The following is a 21310-nucleotide window of genomic DNA, read 5'->3' as shown; positions in this document are numbered from 1 at the left end:
AGATACAACTTAGAAGCCGGGCCGTGGTCCAGGCGCACACCTTTAATCCCAGCGCCCGGGAGGTGGGGCAAGTGGACCTCTGAGCTCAGACGCTGACTTGAGTTTCTGTGGTTTGTAGAACACAGCCACATGAGTGTTTCTAGGAGGCAGAGGAAGGAATGGGGGAGGGTCTAGGCCCTGGACCACTGTCCTAGATACATGGGTGAGTCTTCCGCAGTCAGTGAACAGCACTTCCCTGGGTTCTGCCTACGCTTGTCTGGGCAGAAAACAATTTGGGGAAGCTGGTTTAGGCTCAAGATTATAAGAATCGCTTTTAAGTACACTTAAAAATGAGACACTACAAAATTTTTAAGCATTACATCTAAACACCAATAGTTAATAAAACAGCAGTGTTTTTAACAGAAAACAGAATTCCAACATAGCAGTCCTCTACCGCACACACAAACGCACAGTTGAATGATATAATCAAGTAGAGTAAACCATGCTAAATGTAAAGTCAATAAATCCCTTTTAGATGTTGACCCACACGCACCAAAGCAAAGACTGAAAGGGGAAACAGAGGAGATTAATCATCGTGATGCTCTGGTTCAATACTGAGCCACAGTGAGACAGTGTGCAGCAGCACAGTTTACTTGAAGTAAGAGTGGACGCGGCACGGTCAGAAGTGGCATTCATTAAACAGCCTCTCAAAAGATCATTTCCTCTAATTATTGCTTTTGTAACACAAGACAAAGACAGCCCAATGTAAGTCTGGAAAATCTACAGTTAGCTGCCAAGGTCTTGCCAGATAAGATTAGATGAGATGCAATTTTAGAAACACAACTGGGGGAAAAAAAAAAACCACAGCCCTGTTACCTCTTCCAAAATGGCACCGCTCTGTCTCTGCCCACAGTCACTGGAAGTGACAGGCGGGTAACATGGGCTGGATCTTAGGGCATGGCGGTGAGCTGGGAAAAGAAAGAGGAGACACTGAGCTGGGGATTCCAGGAGCTCACAGTGCTGGGGTGTGGTGAGGGAGGGTTATAAAACGCCTTGCAATACTTCCAGACAAGGGTTCTGGCCAGGCTGTACATACGACACTGCAGAAGAAAGCAGCTGGCTGGTCGACTGGAAAATCTTCATGTCTGAGCTGTCTCTGGAGGAAGAGAAGTATTTTAAAAAAATAAAAAGGCAAGAGGGAAAGGATAGCATTCCATCTTTCAAGCACAGCCTCATGAAAGGGACAACTGGCTCAGCAGGTACACTTTCACAAAGCAAAGCCTTCCACAGGAGAGGGAGGAAGGACCACGAGGGAAATGATATTGGAGGACATCAAAGCTAGCAGGTTGGTGAGTTCAAGTCTATGGAAGGAAAGGAAAGAGGCTTAGAAGAATGACTGCACTGTTGCAAGTTTTCTGCGTTCTGCAGATGCTGGGAGGACAGCTACAGCCTGTAGAACTCAGCATTCAAAACTGAATTAATATTTCAACTACAAAAATATAATTACAGCGAAAAGGTAACCTACAGAGCTACATGTGACACTAACCTGCAATCCTGGTGGTGGGGAGGAAGAAGTAAGAAAAGAGTGAACCTGAGCCATCCAAGCTACAGACAGAACCTGTGCGTGAGCAACACACACACACACACACACGAGCAACACACACACACACACACACACACACACACACACACACACACACACACACACACACACACACAGAGGGTGGGCAGGGAAGAAGAGAAAATTACTATCCAGGATACAGAACTACAATGTAATGTCAAAACAATCCAATTTAGATGTAAAAAGCAAACAGGGAGATAGAGGCTGTTCTAGAGAAGACTTGGACTGAGTTCCCAGCACCCATGTGGCAGCTCACAACCAACTACATGGTTCCTATGCCCTCTAACGGCCTCCACAGGCACTGAATGTGTGTAGTGTACTTACATACAGGCAAAACACTCACACACATAAAATAAGAATGAATACAACTGGGCACAGCGATACACCCCTGGAATCCAAGTGCTAGAGAAGCCAAGGCAAGAGGGCTAAGAGTTCAAGGCCAGCCTGGACTAAAGTCCTATCTCTACATGTGTGTGTGTGTGTGTGGTGTGTGAAAAGAAAAAAAAAAAAAAAAATATATATATATATATAAAATCAGAAAGTAGTACAAGGGGACAACTGTGCACAGAAATTGCAAAGCCTGTGCAGTACTGGTAGACTGAAACGTGTAGGACTATGAAATGTAGCTATAGTGCTAGAGACTAAAACCCAGGACTCTCACAAGCATTCTACCAGTAGGTTATGTTTCCAACACAGTAGATTTTATTTTACAATTCTATCATGATAAACAAACCAATAAACCCAAAACTAACAATGTCAAAAGAAATACAATTAAAGACAGTGAGTTTTCAGCTAATCCCTAAGGGGTCCCCTAATGCCTACATGAGGTCACAAAGTTTATTATTAGTTGTCTACTAAGTTAGTATACTTACAGTGCTCGGGTTATTATGAAATTCAAAATTTTACTAACACAGAAATTGCTAGTAAGCTAGAAGCTTGAAACTGCAGGGTACAAAGCAGGTGGGAGTGCAGTAAATTACGAAAGCCAGCTCCCATGTGCAGCGCTGAGACTGACTGCCTTCATTTCAGGGTTCAGTAACGTAGCAGATCTACCAACTTCTAGTCATCCTTTTAAAAAGAAAATAGTCTTCTCTGTAAATAAAGCCAAACTTCGGGTATTAAAAAGTCCAATCTAGTCTATAATGAAACTAATTTTGATGTTATCCAATGTAGAGTTCCTTCTCTCAAACTAGCAGTGAGGAAAAGGACATCGGTCCACTGCCTTATGGCCCAGCCCCCTAAAGATCTTGCTAAATAAACCTACATGCTAATGCTAGCTCTTCTATCTAGTGGGAGCACGTTGGCTGGACCTCCAGGCTGTCTGGTACAGGCAACTATATTCTTCTAGCTCAGCTCTCAGCCTCCATTCTACTTCTATACCCATAATCTTCTTCCTTGGGGAGAGGGGGAGTCCTACCTCTGGCAGACAGCCAACTGCCCTCTGGGCAGACCACCTGGTCTGTCAGGCATTACCGCTGCCCTCTTTACACTTGGTCCCAGTCACACTGCCACTTTCAGATGGGAGGAAGACACCAGCCTTGGTATTCACATCCCCAGGCCAACCTCCCTCTCCTAAAAACACTCTGGAAATTCCATTCTAAGCTCAGAGCATCAACTACCTGATACTTAACCCTACAGCTGGTAAAACTTATCTACCCTAGTGTCTAAACTCTAAAGGCCCTCTGAATGGAGGGAGGGCAGAGAGAGTGGAAAGTTCCAAAGAATAATAATAACACCCTACTCCTAGAGTTAAATGCACAGACTCCACCTCTAGGGTTCTCTTACAAGGGCTGGGTTATGGGTGATGGAGGTATAGCTTGAATGTGGTACTGCAAACAAGTGCTTTAGGATGTCTTTTCAGATGGTGTGGCTATTTACCTCCTACTATCTGCAGCTTTAGAACCTGGGTCCTAAATTTGAGACAGTGGGAAAATGCACTTTAACATCCTGCCACATATAAAAAACATTTAGTGACAAGGCAGACAAATAAAATAATTAGACAGTAGCCTGCTAAAGCCCAAGCTGAGATAGTGGACTACAGACACCAAAGGAACCTCCAGCAAGTCGAAGACTCCACAGAGGCTCAGTCTGAAAGAAACGCAATGCCATTAAATGTTCAAGTCCCCGTGCAATCCAGCATTGCTGCACAGGGTGGGATGGCGCTCAGAGTTCTCATTAGAAGCACGCATGGTAGCTCAGGCTATCAGTATTCTCAAACTCATAAATGAAAACCGCCTGTACCTGCGGTCACACTTGTGTGTGCTATCAGAAAAGAAACCTTGAGTATGTCAGTAACCTATTGACACTGTCCTGAGACTGTCCAGGTTCAAGCTCCAGGCTAGCCCTCACCAGCACTCAGGAGGCCAGAACAGCAAATGCTGCCACAGCTCACCAGTGAGCACTTAGGTAAACTATCCATAGGCAGTCCTTAGGTTCCCTCTTAAAGAACTCAATGCACATGCATGCACGCACACGCACGTACACACGCACGTGCACACACACACACACACACACACACACACACCCAAATGCCACTGGTGATGATAAACAAGGCTGTTTCTGTCAGTTCACATTATATGCCAATAACAGTGTGGACTTTCAGTCACAGTCAGCAGAAATTAAAGCCCCAGAGGCTGGAATCTTCCATGCAAGGCTGATGGCAAAGATGGCAGGAAATTCTCTAATTTTTTAATGTCAAATCATGTTGTCTATGTTTGAATTTGCAAATTGCTGCCTATTAAAATATCCATTTACTAAAATGACAAATACATGCTGTGACACTTATGAAAGTGTTATTTTTAAAACATCGCAGACATAAATGAGTAACCCCTTGTACTACTTAGGGTGGAAAAACAACAAACCAAGATCTAAGAACTTACAGTAATGGCAAAACAAGCACAAGATTGCCACATTTCTGTCTGACTCCCCAAGGTTCAGATGCCTAAGGTCAGCTCAGCTTAGCACGGCACCTGCAGAGCCCAAACCCAAATGCAGGAAGGAGCTAGAGGCTTCTTACCACGGTAGCACTAAACAGTAAGACCAGCAAGAACCAGGGACAAGAGGACCAGGGAATGCTATTAAATGTTCAAGTCACCATACAATCCAGCCCCACTGCACAAGAACAGCATCGATCCTGTTCCAAACTGCACTACATGGGGTGTATGTGTGTGTGTGTGTGGCTCATGGCTCAGAGCTCGCCTATGTTCGTGTCAACATTCAATTTCACCTCCTCATAAAACGTTCAGTTCTGCCGGGTGGTGGCGCACGCCTTTAATCCCAGCACTCGGGAGGCAGAGGGAGGCGGATTTCTGAGTTCGAGACCAGCCTGGTCTACAGAGTGAGTTCCAGGACAGCCAAAGTACACAGAGAAACCCTGTCTCGAAAAAACAAAAAACAAAACAAAAAAAAAAAACAAACCACACACAAACAAACAAACAAACAATGTTCAGTTCTGTGCTTTTTTAGTGAATGGAATAACAAAGATGGCCTCTGAAAGTGAGGTGGCTGTTTGCAGGGACTGTTAGACAGAGAGACTGAAAACAAAGTTTGTGTCACACACATAATTTTGAAATCCAACCATTTATACATGGAAGTACAAAACAAGCACGCCTCGTACTTTTAACACTGGGCTTAGCCACATATTCTAAAGCTCTTATAAGGTGAGCTAGAGTGACATTTTTAACTGGTGGTACCAAAATCTATATTAGCCTAGAGATTAGAGGGAACAAATGAGCCAGCACCTCCATCCTCAGCTCTTGGCCATCTGGCCCGGCCGGTCTAACCTCCCTGTCAGCTGCCAGCCCTGCTTCCTTGCTTGTACACTTCTTCTCTACATCAGCCAGTCTCCTCACCGCTCCCCATCGCCTCCTTCGTGCCTATGAGCAGCACTGAGTCCTTGCTCCTCTGAGTCCTTCCTTGGAAATCAGTCTCTGCCTTCCACCAGTGACGGCACAAATAACCTCTTGTCAGGTTTCCCCGGATCCCCCTGGCAGACAAAGTCCTTCCTCCGCCTCCCAAGCCCTGGGTGTCTCACCAGAGCCTTTCTAAGTAGTCATCTCTGACTCAAGACCTCTGGGAGTTACAACGCCACTAAGTCAGATGGCTCTCTCCCATTAGGGCTGTGCTCTAGCTAGAAAATGGCACTGGATAACTAAGGATCCTTGATTCCACCTGTCTCCTGCCTCACCATACAATTCCCTATCCCAACAATGGAAGCCCACATGACTAGTTACGCCTGCATGCAGTCAGCGGCCCTGGCTCTAGAGTCTACTCCTCCGGAGTCTTGGAAGTCAGTGTTCAGTTCTCTTACCACCTGAATCTTCAGTTACTTAACTTAATGGAGCTGAAAATTCTCTTGGCTAAGAGCAGCATCTAGGCATGAAAAGTTCTCCAGGGTAGCTAAGTATCAGGTCTAACTGTCACAGCACACAACTGGCTCGGAAGACACAGGCATCCAGGCAAGAGTTATCTTCTAACAGACATATACTCTCACATTTTTCATTATGTAATTATTGAATATATTTGCACTGTAAGAAGAATTTAAATATAGATAAAATGCAAATGACGCCAAGCCTCTGTGGACACCTCCTCAGCCTCATCCTGTCCCTTCCTTCGCCAGTTATCAGTGTATTTCCATATAACCTTTCATCAAGCCAAGCTCTTCATTTCTCATGTGCATTATGCTCCACTCACTACATGCCAGCAATTGTCAGGGATGTGCTGGGATTTCACTCATTCTAAAAAGCCTGTATTAGAATCCATGAAATCTGATCGTGAGAAACGATCTCTTTTTTCAGCAATGGCTAAGGCAGCAATTCCATAAATCTCTTCCTCCTTGTGAAACTCTCGCATCTGCTGTTTACCCAACTCTCCCTACTTCCCTACCAGACATTCCTGAGACGTCTGTCACATGACTGGAGAGCTCCTGCCAATGAGGTGAGGCACAGTCTCCACCTGCATCGGCACTTGTGGCCCACTGCGCTTGCTCAGCAGGCTCCTCCTGCTCCCTCTGCAGAATATTGCTGTGCCCGGGGTCCTTTCCCTTCATGCACGTCTCTGTGCAGCATTGAGAAAATTCTTTCCTAACATAACAGAATCTGAATGAATTTATCTTATATATACATTTACAATGCCATCCATGATACATTTATAACTAGATCTAGTTTTAAGAAATTTACTTTGCATAAATGTGACCCTTTTAGAATTTTGCCCCACTAAAAATTTATGAGTTTCCACAAAAAGTTCTCTCACAAAGATCTACACTACAGTTTTTAGGAGCTACGTAAGGTTCCATGTGATGGCTGTACCATTGTATGGTGACCATTCCAGGACTTAACCATTCATTTATGCTAAAATGAGCAAAATTACCAGATCGAGGTATGTGACGTTATTGATACAGCTGCTCCAGCACTGTCTAAAAGGTCTGAACAATTTACATGCTCACACTATACAAGTGTATTCATTTCTCAATCACTGTTGCCAATAAAGAATTAATATTCCTTTTAACGTTTGTCAACCTCATGGCAAAAAAACATCTGATTGCTTTAATGTATGATCCCCATCACTAATAAGTGATTACTAATAATGATAAACATCTCTTGGTAATTACTGGCTGCTCTTATTTTTTTCTACAAAATGCATTTTTATCGGTTTTACCAATTTAAATAGTTACTCCTATTTGCAAAAGGTTCTTTACATCTTTCATATTTACCCTGTCTCCTATACATAACCAACTGCTCTTCTAGGTTATTGTTGGTCTTTATCTGGGGATGTCCTTGGTGACAGACACTTCAAACCTTCAAGCAGATGTACTCAATTCTTATCTATGCCGAGATTGCTTCCACAGAGGTAGGATTATTCTTCTAATATAAAGCCTATTCTTTACAAACTTGTGATTTCTGGCCAGGCAATGCTTTGTGCCAACTATCCTGATCCCATCTCTCAAAAGAACAAGTACTGGACAGCACTGTGCCAGCCAGGCTTGTGTGTCATTTCAGGAGGGTGTAGCCAGGTTCAGTTCCCTTCTAAATATCTTGGGCAGAAGCAACTTACTTAAATGTGCCAACCTAGTCAGCCTGACACTAGTTCAGACCAAAGACTAAAAGATGGGACTTTACCAACCATGGCTAAATTCCCGAACCAGCATCACCCCATTCTCTGTTGGAAGCCTGCTAACTCTGCCTCTATTCCCTCACATTCAGATGTGATGTGTGCCCTTCAGAACTGCATACCGGACTGGGGGAGGGGGGGTGCGCGTGCTCATGATCATGTGCGGGAGGGAGGGGCTAGCTATCAGTCTCAGATGCCATGTTTTGTTGAAATAGTCTCTTAACTGTATTTCAACTTAACATTATGGAACTCCTAACTGTGGAACATTGGCTGTGCTGGCATCAGACGGCCCGGGGATCAGCCTCTCCAGTGTTGGGGTTACACGTGTGTACACCAGACTGAGCTTTTTAAATGGGTTTTGGAGATCAAACTCAAGTCCTCATGCTTGCCAGGCAAGCACTTTACCAACAGAACTATCTCCCCAGCTCAACCTGCATCATCTTTTTAAAAAGTTTTTGTATCTCACAATACTGTTCATTGTTTACTCTTAACCAGCCCAAACTTTCAACACGCCCCCTCAAAAACAAAACAAAAAACAAAACCTGAGAGCCTCAGGATGTCATTATTCTTTATTTGTTCTGTCTGTTGACCATGAGACTAATAGATATTTTAACAAAAACTAAAACATTAGTCTCTTGGTTTCACAAGTCGTTACACTTGGTGGCTACTAAATTGAGGGATGCAAAAACTCAGAGAGAACAATTGCTTTGTCAGAATTCCTTTGAATAGCACCGTTCTGGATGCATCATAAATCCTGAGAAAATATCCTTACTCCCAGCCAGTATCAGATCATCAAAATGTCATAATTAATTTTTAAACCGTTCGTTTAATTAAAACAACAGAAAGAAACACTCTTGCAGATGAGAAGAGCTTTTATAATAATGTATGTCTCCTCGCAATGAAAAATTGGAGCACAGCTCAAGTTCATTTATCTCTGAGCTGCCAAAATTAATATAGTATGCAGAGGGCAATGCATTCTTGGAGTTGCATGAATCCTCTCTCCTGACAGATAAAATGTCTAGCTAATGGTCATTTAGAAAACTAATCTTTATTTAATTCTTAATGTCTTGGATTAAGCATAATATGCAAACTCCTAGGGAAAAAAGTCTATTTCTGGGTTTTAGTGTGCATAAAAGCCAAAATATGCAGCTCTTCAAAGATTAGAGAATTTGATGCTAAGCAAAAAGTAGCCAAGAAAATGTTATGTAAGAATGCAGGGGCGGGAAAGACGGATGGCTCGGTGGTTAGGAGTGCATGCTGCTCTTCCAAACGGCCCGCATTTGATTCCCAGTGCCTAAACAGCGGTTCACAACTATCTGTTAACTCTAACTGTACGGGTTCTGGTGCCTTCTTCTGACTTCATCTTAAGGATATGACACCAGGCATACATATGGTACACAGACATATATTTAGGCAAAACACTCACAGATAAAATAAAAATATAGTAACTTTTAAAAAGAGAAAGAATGTAAAATAGAACAGAGCAAACCCAAAATCTCTGTAGGATGTTGTCTCTGTCTCTTCTATCCACTAACAACATTCTTTAACATATAAAATACATAAGTAAGAACTGAAGAGAGTAGTGCTGGCAAGGCGGCTCAGCAGGTAAAGGTGCCTGCCAAGCCTGATACCATCTGAGTCCCACACCTGAACTAACATGGTAGAAGGGAAGAACTGCTCCTTGAGTGATTCTCCAGCCTGTGTCTATCCACACACATACACACAAAATAAACAAATGGATTCAAAATTTTTGTTAAAAGAAAAAAGATCGGCCGGGTGTGATAGTATACGCCTTTAATTCCAGCACTCAGCAGGCAGATGGAGGCCACCCCAGACTCTGTGTGTGTGTGTGTGTGTGTGTGTGTGTGTGTGTTTTCATTCCAGGCCAGCCAGGAGTAGAGTCAATAAAAACCTGGGATCTCAGAGATGTCCACTTTACTTATCACTTTGCCTTTCCCCCTTCAAACCAAACAAACACACAAGAGAAACCATGTACTCTTTGTATGGACATGTAGAAACACCATGACTCATTCAACAAGGGCAAAAAAGTTCCGGACGGTGACACCTCAACACCTCAATGTAAGAACTTTCCTATTTACAGTGACGCAATGAGAGAAACAGTAAACAGTGGACAACTGTAGCAATGAATTAGTTAAGCCTTTGGCTCCTGGCAGGTCTTATGCATGCTACGCATGCGCCCAAGAGCTCTCTAGATTCTCGAATGAAAGATACCACACTCACACACACACACACACACACACACACACACACACCAGCTAATTTTGATATGCCTTGAGTAGCTCATTGGCTGGGCACTTCTAAATTTCCCTGTGGCTAGCAAACAACCCCCACCTCTGAAATTCCTGTGGTAACATCTTTTAAAATCTGTATTTCATCTCTGCTACCCCAGACCCAACAGGGGAAGCAGCATCTTTCTCCTTCCCTGTCAAGGAAATTCTTCCTCTTTTCTGGCCCCTCGCCCTTGAAATCTGAAAGTCTTATCTCTGTCCTTCTGCCCAGCCATTGGCTGTATGGCAATTCTTTATTATCAGTCAAATCCAGCTGGGGCCAGGGACCTCAGGTCTGGAAACTTGGCTTTTTTGGAATCGAAATAAGATAAAACATTAGAACCAATCCTCAACATGCAGACAATTTTTAACAAAACAGCATTGGATGACAGGCATATGAGTAGTAGAAGAAACAATAAATAATTGAATAGTCTCAAGATATAAAATACAGTCTCATTCTACAGTTCTCTGAGGTGTTTGTGATGGTCCCACTGGGCTGGCCACAGCATCACACCATAACAGAGTTGAAATCTGAGATCATGCCCAGCTTCTTAATGGGGTATGCTCTATCTGAAGGATTCACGAGGGCCTACCCCGTCTGTCCTTCTGCAAGATTCTTAGACTGCTGACTTGCGTTAAGAAGCGGTCAAAGGAAATACATCCCTAAAATACTGCCAGGAGGGCAGGGAGATCTTGGGCAGCCAAGACTTGGCATCATTTTGCCCTTTCCCCCTCCTTCAAATCTCTCAGTCCTAAGGCTGATAATCCTTTGTACTTGACACTATTTGTCTTTGAACATCCTAAAAACAAACTACTTTTTCCTTTGGGAGGATCTATGCTCTATGACAAAGCAAAAAATAATATAAGGGGGCTTAGGGCTGGCTACTTTGCCCCTCAACCTCAGGGTCCTGGGGTCCTAAACCCTGAGGACATGGCACAAGCCGTTCCAGGGAGTTCAGGTGTTGACCTTGGTCTGAGGAGAACAAATGGAGGAGCAGCAAGCACTAGCTTCATCTCACACATGCATCCTTATCCCACTGCCTTCATCTCGCACATGCATCCTTATCCCACTGCAATTTCTCTGTAAACTCTCAGGAGCTCAAGAGGAAAAAAAAAAAAAAAAGCACTATCTCACATGTGTGCTATCATTCATGTACATATTCTTTAGCTGGTCTTAATAAAGAAAACCCATATGGTCACCAAGAGTGTACTATAGGCACATTACTAAATCTGATCTGAATTTCTTAAAATTTAGAAAAATTATGTGAACCAAGCAAGCCCTTAGAAAAGATGCCTAGAAGGCAAAACAAAATGTTTTAGTTAGTATTTTCAGGTCTCTTAAATACTAAAGAATTTTTTTACTCTGGCATTAGGGACAAAATTAACTTTTAAACAAAGATAATTTTTTTAAAAGTAAGCAATCTCACATGTTTATTTATTTAACAGGATCTGGGTGTGCTGGCTGGAGCATCTCCACTGACATACCTCAAAAACCACAAATGACTAACTATGAAATAGGCCTGGAAATATGCGGCCTGTGGAGGAAAAGTCTTTAACAAAGAAAGGCTTCTTCTAAGTTGCATTAGTATTCAGAGAGTAACAACTCATTACAGATGCACAGTTCTAGTCGAATACCGAGTAATACCTTTGCTAATAAGAGAATATATCTGAATGTCACACTTCTTTTTCACAAAACTTAATTACAAGAGGTGAGAATTGAGAAGCACAGACCTGAGTTCCAGAGTTATCGGATAAGAGAAGAATGAAATTAATGTCAAACATTAGCCAAAAAGGCAAATACGTATCAGACACTTAGGATGGTGTTAAGGAAGAGGCGGTGGGACAGACTAAAAAGAGAAAAAAGAAATTTAAAAAGGGGGACTCTGGGCAGAAAGGGTGGGAGGCAGGGGTCATCCTGAAGAAGGGCAAAGGGGTTAAAAAGATGGAATCCCTGCAGCCTGGGCAGACACAGCCCCTATAGGCCTCAGCTTCAGGTAAAGACTAGGAGGGAGACATTTCCTCTGAGACCCTATCTCTCCATCCTGTGTCACCCACCAGAGACTTGGTGTATGGCTGTTCTCAAGCCCAATCAGAAGTCAGCCGGATGTGAAAGAAAAGCCCTGGAGTCTGAAATGCCACAGACGCACGTGTGTTGCCTTGCAACAGAGTTTAACGTGTCATGTTACAATACACAACTGTTTTCAGTGTAATGAAAACTTGAGTGAAATGAGCCCATAGCGGTGGCTCTAGCACTCAGAAGCAAAGACAGGAAGATCTGGTCTGAAGCCAGTGGACTACGTAGCGAAACCACCTTTAAAAAGTCCAAACAAAGGAGAAAGTATCTGTGAGTAAGAGATTAGATCCTTGTATTTTGACAGGGTGAGGATTAAATGGTGGTGCAGAGGAGGCATGGGGTGTTGACAGCAGGCAAAAGCAAGAGGCTTGAGGCCATAGCATCAACTCACTACATAATCATCTCAGTTGGGTCCCACAGAATCCCAGCAGCAGAGGATCAACTAGAGACAGCTCTGATGTTTATAAGCCTCACATCTTGGAGAAATGATTCACTCAAGTGAGATTCAAACTTTAAAGCTAATAGGGACTATCAAAGCTACCCCTCCAGGTTAGGGATATCCCTAGACTCCCCAACCTAGAAAAGGGAGGCACAGTGTGATGTGACCGAAGATCCAGCTATTTCACTCGTGGTTCACATGCAGGGGAAAGAAAAGTGTGCGCTCACAGAGAAGCTTGCAGAAGATGAGGAACAGTGGGACACATCTGCAATCCTAACGTTCAGGCATCTAAGCTGGAAGGGTCACAAGTTTTGAGACTCACTGGGCTACAGTGAGTCCCTAGTTGTGCACAATGATTACAGCAGCACTGTTCATAAATAGCTAAAACCTTTCAAGCAGCGAATGGATAAACAAAATGTGGGATTGATGTACAGTAAAGAGGAATGAAGTACTGATCTGTGCTATGATCCAGATGAACTTGAAAACGGTATGCTTAGTGAAAGATGCCAGCCACAAAAGGCCAGTCACTACATGACTCTTTATGTTAAATGTCTATAATAAGCAAATCCATAGAGACACAAAGTAGATTAGTGGTTGCCAGGGGCTGAGGGAAGCAGGGAATGGGCAGTGACTGCTAATGAGTGTGAGGTTTCACTCTGGGGTAATCAAAGTGTTCTGGAATTAGAAAACGGTGATGGTTACATGACTCTGTGGGTATACGAAACCACTGAGTTGAACACTAAAGGCATAAATTCATGATGTGAATTATACCTCAGTAACAACAATAAAAACATATGGTACAAATCCACAAGAGTGTAGACAGCATGGGGGGGGGGGGTGAGGGGGAGGCAAAGAATGTCCAGAGGACATTACTTCTTTGTTGGCAAAAGACTAGGAAAGCAAGTTTGATCCCATTAGAAAGGCTCCTGTGAGCAAGCATGAAACTCAGGCTGCTGCCAGAAAGAGTCCCTGAATTTGGGGACAAGATAGCCCTCAGATCTCTTATGAGTATCTCCTAAGCACTAAGCAATTCCCACAGAGTCCTGCCTCGGGCTTTCTCCCTTTCCACTTACTTCTCACAGCAAATGATTTACCTACTCTTCAGTCTCTCTTGGTTGTTCCTGCCTTAAAAGATAACTCCCTTCCATATTTTAAGGACATGGAGGATCAAGGGACAGACCAAACACCAAACCATGCTGGTTTCCTTACAACTAACTAACTGTTCAGCTACAGAAATACCGTGGCCCTAGGCAAACAGGGTGCCCCTGGATACGACTATGAACTTGTAACTACATCATAATGCTGTAGTTTCAACTAAGGTGCATTTTGAATGACACAAACCATCCCCAGCACCTGTGCCCTTTAGTTTTTAACCAGAGACTGAGAAGCCAGATCCCTGACACAGAGATACTGGCCAAGCCCCACCTCATGCCAGGGATGCCACATGATGCAGCTCTAGCCAACGAAACACAGACGAGGCAGCCTCTGGGGACAGCATCAGTTCTGGAGAACACAGCTCATGCTGTTGCCCTTGGACCTTTCCCCTTTCTCCTATGGGACAGAAAGGCAGAGCCTGTGCATGAAGAAGCTACCCTGGGCGAAGTGTGGTATGAGGGAAACTTCTCTGCAAAAGACAGTGAAGCAGGAAGCTGCAGAGATGCTGGGTCTCGAAGGCATAAAGCCACTGTGGGCAGCTGGCTCTAACAGCAGTGGGCCACTGCCTACAACTGCTGCCTCCAAGGGACAAAGAAGCCCTACTTGTCTAATATCCCACTTAAAAAGCTGAGTTGAACACATGCCTAACTAAAGCATCTGAGATGCTTCCTAAGAAAGAGCCAGCAGTCACTCAGGCTTAAAAGTCGTCACGGAAAACAGCTGGAATGGTACATTAGTCTCATACTTTTAACCATAGCAGGTTCAGCTTGGTTCAGGCTTTTTTTTTTTTTTTTTTTTAATAAATGAAAAAATTCAAAGGCCTCATTAAAATGCCACATACCTTTCTGAGAGATATTGTATTTTAAAACAACAAAAAGTTTTTCCTCAACGTTCCCATGAACATTAGAGTTTGCACAACAGGTCTGAGGAAACTGAGGCACAGGGATGATGTGGAAGAACCAGATACACAGAGTTGGAAACAAAGCACCAGAATCCAAACCACGGCCAAGCCCACGGGCACACTCTGCCTCTACCTCAGGGATGTGAAGAAGCCACAAGCAGTTTAACACAATTGTCCCTCTCCAGAACTAGGTAAGAGCAAGGGCACGGATATGACATAGAGAAACACAAGCCAGGCATGATGACACACATGCAGTCTCAGCACCGGGGTAAAGGTCCCTACTGCCAAGCCTGATGATCAGAGTTGCTGTTTGACTCCACACCTGTACTGTGGTACTCAGAATGTACACACATATGTACATGATGATAAATAAATACATGTGAAGAAAATTAAGCCAAACCAAACAAACAAACCAACAAAAAACCAAAGATTTCTTTTTAAGTTCGAGATAGCAAGGTAGTATATACATTTGTATATAAAAATATTTTTAAGTTATTTGCTAAGAATCTCCTCTCCTTTGCAGCCATCATCCTTCAACCCACACAACTTAGTGCTTATACTTTAGTATATCATCAATTTATCCACTGTACTCTTCCCTCAATCAGCAGACTGCCTCTCTCTCTCCCCCAAGGTCAACACCCCAGTGATGAAACTCACACTCAGACCTTCGCTTTCCTGCCTCAAGCCTGCACAAACTCTTTACACTTTTTACTTTTGAAACACACAGTTCAGTACAACACAGACTAATCTCAAGTTCTCCATTCCCCTGCCTCAGGCTCCTGAGGACTGAGACCATGTACCATCCCTGGGTAACCACTCAATATGGCTCACAGCTTCATTCCCTAGCACACAGAATCACACACGCGCTGGTCAAGTACTGCTTACCATCGCCCAAACCTATATCCACGGCAGGACTCCCAGTCTTTCATCTTCCTATTTCCTCTACCTAGAACCTTATCCATAAGTTACCTTTCTCTGTAAAGCTTTCCATAGACAACAAATTCGCCTCGTTCCTTTGCACTCCAAGGTGTTCTGTACAGCACCAACATCAGTTGTGTACACTGGCTGAGTGTAAGCTGAGTCTTCCTGGCTGACCACTGTGTACGACAGTGTATCAGTAAATCGTTACATGTGATCAAGCCCTAGCCTCACACGTGAGACAAATATTCCACCTCTCCTCTGAGCTACATCTTTATCCTAATCCCAACTGAATACACATTCGCTTCTTGAAGGGGTACAGAGTGAATCGGATAACCCCATTACTCTCTGAGGTTCTTAAACAGGGATGCCTGCCGTATATACCTACTACAGACAATCTGAGGCGCCCAGTGCTCGCTAAGCTCAGTAGCACTACAGCTCCTGACAGAAATGTTTCTACTGAGCTGTGGTTTGAAAGGGATGAAGCATGAGAGGCATCTACTCGGGGGTTATATTATATATATTAGCATTCAAGACTTGATTTCAATACATGCTTCCCTACCTTGTTTACAGTTTTCCTTTTTCAGTAGCACCATATTTTATTATATATTTATATATAATTATTATATATGATTGGTGTGTCCCTTTAATTGGAAGCAGAAAGCAGCATGGGAGAAAAAAAAGGCTGCAACGCTACCACTCAGTGTTGCCTATACAGGATCAGAATCCAAAATAGACCCTATATTCAGAGAGAAAAAGAAAAAGGAAACAATTTTCTCTGCTTCACCTTCTCTGCGTCCTGACCTAACAACAGGAATTGTATAAGCCACCATCTTCCTTCCTCCTCAGCATCTAGAATGTTTACAAATTAATTATTCATTCTAGACATTGGGCTTATCTGTTCTTGCATCTTAATTATTTTTGAGGTTTTGAAAAAGCTTAGCTTATTAAACATATTTTAATAACCCAAGCAACCCAGCCTTAAAGTCCTTGTGGAGCTGCATACAGGGCACAATCACCATTCACGGTAAATGAATGAAAACAAACAAAAGTGCCTCCCGCAGCCCCAGCAAGTACAGGAAGCTGCACAATCACACAGCTTCCCTCTCCCCCCCACCCTCACCACACCCCCGCCCCCCACCCCCGCTTCAGTTATCCCAATATATTTAAGCAAACTTTTTCTGGAACCAGTTGGGACTTTTCGTTCACCATTTTTCCCCCTTGGTAAGTAAGGAAGGGTATTAAAACGACGCTTCACACAAGTCAGGCAGCCTCAAGCTCTTTACATAGATGAAATGAGGCTGTCAACGCCTGATCCTCTTGACTCCAATCTTCTAAGTCTCACGATGACAGCCATGTACCACCACACCCAGATTTGTGTTTTGTTTTACTAGGACAGGGTTTAGTTTTGAATATTCACAGGTGGCCTGGAACTGGCTATGTAGACCAGGTTGGCCTTAAACTCACAGAAATCCTTTTATGTGTCTCATGTATATGAATACAGTATGAGTGCTGTGTCCATATGGGTGTACACACGTCTTCATACATACACATACACATACACATACACACATACACACACACACACACACTGTATACCTGTAGGTGTACATACATTTTCATACACACTCTGTCCACGAGGGTGTGTGTTCACGTGGGTGTGTGCACCTCTTCACACACACAGAAGCCAGAGAAGGATGTGAGATGACCTCTTCTTTCACTCTGCCTCATTTCTTTGAGGCAGGGTCTCTCCCAGATCACATTTTTCCTGCCAGGCTGGCAGTCAGCAAGATCCCCACCTCTGAGGTTATAGGCACACTTACAGGCCCAGGGCAGCTTGTTACAAAGGGGCTAGAATCCAAAGACAAATGCTCACACACATTCCAAGTGTTCTTACCCACTGAGCCACTTCATAGCTCCCAAGCTCACACATTTTGTCTTTAAAGTCATCTTTTGTCACATTGTCCTCACAGACACAAAAATTTCATCACTTAATCAAAATTAAGTGCTTGACTTAATTTTGCCTTGGAACAAAAGATCTGTCAGAACAAAAAAATTATTCTTTATGATAACTACTATAGCAGCTAACCCCTAAAAACAAACATGTTCTAGAGCTTAAGAAACAGATCAGTGAGCCGGGCATGGTGGCACACACCTTTAATCCCAGCACTCGGGAAGCAGAGGCAGGTGGATTTCTGAGTTCGAGGACAGCCTGGTCTACAAAGTGAGTTCGAAGACAGCCAGGTCTATACAGAGAAACCCTGTCTCGAAAAACCAAAAAAAAAAAAAAAAAAGAGAGAGAGATCAGTGATTAAGACCATATACTGTTATTGTTCAGATCCCAACCTAACTAATGGTTGCTAGGAGAAGAGAAATATTTTTTCAGAAGTATAACAACTAGTACGTTCCTGTAACTACTAACTCTAATCAAAACCACTGGTTCACAAAAAATACATACATACATCATATATACATACATCAAAGTAGAAGAATGTTTAGGAGTGGAGAGAGAGGGAATCAATGGGAATGGGAAGAGTATAAGAAAGGACTTGGTGTGGGGGTGAGGGGACATACACACACACACGCACATACATACTCGCATGTGTACACACATACACTCTTCCAGAGGTCCCAGGGTTGGTTCCCAGCACCCACATGGTGATCTATAGTTCCAGTTTCAGGGAATCCAGCACCATCTTCTGGCCTCTACAGGCACCAACCATGCACAGGGTGCACAGACAATACACCCATACACACACACATTTAAAAAACAAATTTTAATTAATAAGAAAAGGAAACTTAGTAGTTTGGAAACAAGTCTATGTGACAAGTGTATCCACCCACAGAGAAAGAAGCTGCATGTCCCTTCCCATTCCCTATGGGAATCTCACAAGAGAGATGACCCAAGGACTAGGAGGTTGGAGCCTGATTAACTCCTACCAGATTTAAGGAGGGAGGTGGGTTCATTGACAGTTTCTCAGCGTTTCTAATAGTGGGTAATGCTGACATGAAACTACCAGGGTAAATATTTGTTCCATTTTTGGCTTATAAATTTCATGATGATAAAATTCTGTATATAGAGCCGTTAATTAAAAAGGAGTCTATTTGCCTTGTAAGAAGTTTGAGGCTGTGTGTTTATTCTACATGAATAAAACGGTACACACTAGGAAGGAATAGGAATTAGAGATCTGAACGTGGTTGCTTTGGTATGACAAGTTCCTCTTGGGAATGAAAAGGTTTCATTTGTTAAGTCTAAGTGTGGCCTTTCCGGGAAGCATCTGCATGAAGATGCAGCAGTACAGTACAGTACAGTACAGTACAGTACAGTACGAGTTGCCATGACCCCACCTCAAAAGGAAAGGCCAAGAAACAGCAAGTCAAATGTCCAAGGAGATTTATTTTAGAGTCACTTTGCAATGCCATGGTAAATTACTTAAGAGGTGGTCTCACTGGCCCAGGCTATTTTGATAAGTCCTCCCAGGACTAGCCAAACAAAGCTGACGAGCAGCCAGCTGTGCTATCTACTTCTGTATGACTGGGAATCCACAGCCTGGGGCTGACTGGTGCCTTGCCTCGGCACCACCAAACTCTTGCTGTGCATAAGGGATGTTCACAAAGCAGAGGTCTCCTTGGTGGTGCTGTATTGTATACAAGGTCACATTGTGTAGGCCTCGATGACCTCAACCTCTCAGTCTTACTACCTCAGCCCCTTGAGAGATCAGATTACAGATGTGTGTCACCATATCCAGCTTGTGTTATATTTGCTTATCCAACATTTATCTCTGTGAAATACATACTGGCATTTACAATTTAACATACAAAATTTTAAGTAACTGAAACAATTTTAACTCCTATCTACAGAACATACAGCACCAAACTGAAGACTAAGGGCAACTCTGAACTTCAGGTGTTACTGATGTCTCCAGTTTGGCTCCCCAGTAACAAACCAATCACTCTGGTACAAGTGCTGTAATAGGGGAGGCAGTACACTCGACAGGTAGGAGGTATGTGTGGGAAAAATCTGTCCTTTCTAATAAATTCTAATGAGCCTGAATACTATTCTAAACAAGACTGATGTAAAATAATGCACAAACAATATATATTTTGCACAGAGAAGTGACCTCTCCATTCGCTATTTGCTGATTACAAAACCGACACAGAGTAATTGAGAAAAATCACTGAAAGACAACACAGTCAACAGCAGTCACCCACCCCAGCTATCTTGTCATTTACTTCCTTAGGGCTGCAGGATATGACAACAGAGATTTCTTCTATGATAAACCTGTATGTGGCTTTCCAATTTTAGAAGGCAACTTAAAGAGGACGTAACTCACTTGGGAGAGTGCTTACTTAGCACACATGATGTCTTGGGTTTGTTTGATACCTAGTATCCCACAAACAAGGTTTGGTAGTACATGGCTGTAATTCATGATTATGGAAGCTAAGAAAGACCAAAACAGAGGACCCTAAGTTTGCAGTCAAGCCCTACCTCAAAAATAGCAAAAAGCTTTATTTAGGAAAAAGTTGAAACGTAAAAAGTTGCAAGTCTACTGTGATAATTATCTATGCTCCTGGCTTGTCCCCTCTACCTCTCTCCCATCCTGCCCTACCTTCCATTTGAGATTAAGTTGCAGATACTCTTTTTTTTTTCCTGTTTTTTTTGTTTTGTTTTGTTTTTTTTGTTTTTTTTTTGAGACAGGGTTTCTCTGTATAGCTCTGGCTGTCCTGGAACTCACTTTGTAGACCAGGCTGGCCTCAGAAATCCGCCTGCCTCTGCCATCCGAGTGCTGGGATTAAAGGCAAGCACTACCACGCCCGGCAAGTTGCAAATACTCTTGTCTTAATTAACACCTCTTAAAAATAAGATCAGATACCACTTAGTTGTCCAGTGCTAAATAACCCTGGAAATATACATACAAGTAACATTATATGGATTTAACAGGTTATATTTGGGAATATATGTATACACAAATACATATATCCATGCAATATCAACCAATGAAAAGAGGCCATGAATTTAAAAAAGAGAGGGAAAAGGGTGTGGGAAGGTTCAGAGGAAGGAAAAGGATAAATGTTGTAATTAAAATATAATCTCAAAAAAACAAAAAAAAGACAAAACAAACAAACAAACAAAAAACCAAATAAGTTTTTAAAAAAATGGGTCATCAAGCTTGGGGCATCAAATATCCATTCCATAAATGGAATACATTATGAATCTTCCAAAAATTCACAATTTCCCCCACTACAGAGTGAATACTTGCTGCAGAGGAAATGCATGGTCCCAGGAGTTTTCAAACTTACTAGCTGTTGTTTGTTTTCTTGTTTGGGGAAAGGGTTGGAATATTTGTATAAATCCTACCAGTTTACTTTTAGATTTTGAAGCATTTCCAATTTTGAGTCTTCAGATTAGGGAAACTCAACCTGTACTACTGTTTATACACAGCCTACCCGACCCCATCACCAATTCTATTTAGCTGCCATGCCTCTCTGTGATTTTAAAAATACAAAGCCACTCATCTTGTGCCTGATCTTAATCAACTTGCCACTGTACTGCTCTGGTCCACTCTGGCATGGCCACATCAGCTCAAACGCTAACCAGGCCCTTTCCACCTCGACCCTGCAAACCTCTCAAGTCTTCCTCCAGAAGGGTTCCCCTGGGTGGGACTTTCCAGCACATACAACAAAGCCTCATTCTTGCCACCATTGATTTCCTTCATGCTACCACCTATCATATCCTGAATGTGAATTCTGTGAAATCACATGGTTCAGAGTAGAAGCTCATCATGCCTAAATGAGGAAGGATAAAATGAAGGGGCAGGGAGTGGGG

At 42.9% G+C, this 21310-nt stretch overlaps 1 protein-coding gene across 11 annotated transcripts in view; it reads right to left on the bottom strand.

The window, feature by feature from the left end:
- The window catches only part of Kat6b (K(lysine) acetyltransferase 6B), a 173263-nt gene that overhangs the window by 112795 nt on the left and 39158 nt on the right, over positions 1-21310 (bottom strand). Inside the window, exon 1 of one of the 11 annotated variants that reach the window (XM_006519269.4) lies at positions 856-2110. The exons of the other annotated variants lie outside the window; for them this stretch is intronic. The gene's annotated coding sequence lies outside the window, so the exon portion shown is untranslated. Of the gene's footprint in view, positions 1-855; positions 2111-21310 lie in introns of those variants that run through there. 11 annotated transcript variants of the gene reach the window in all.

The sequence above is a fragment of the Mus musculus genome, chromosome 14 (assembly GCF_000001635.26).
Source record: "Mus musculus strain C57BL/6J chromosome 14, GRCm38.p6 C57BL/6J".
Lineage (NCBI taxonomy): Eukaryota > Metazoa > Chordata > Mammalia > Rodentia > Muridae > Mus > Mus musculus.
The sequence above is the reverse complement of the archived record's forward strand: the minus strand, read 5'-3'. Positions and strand labels throughout refer to the sequence as shown.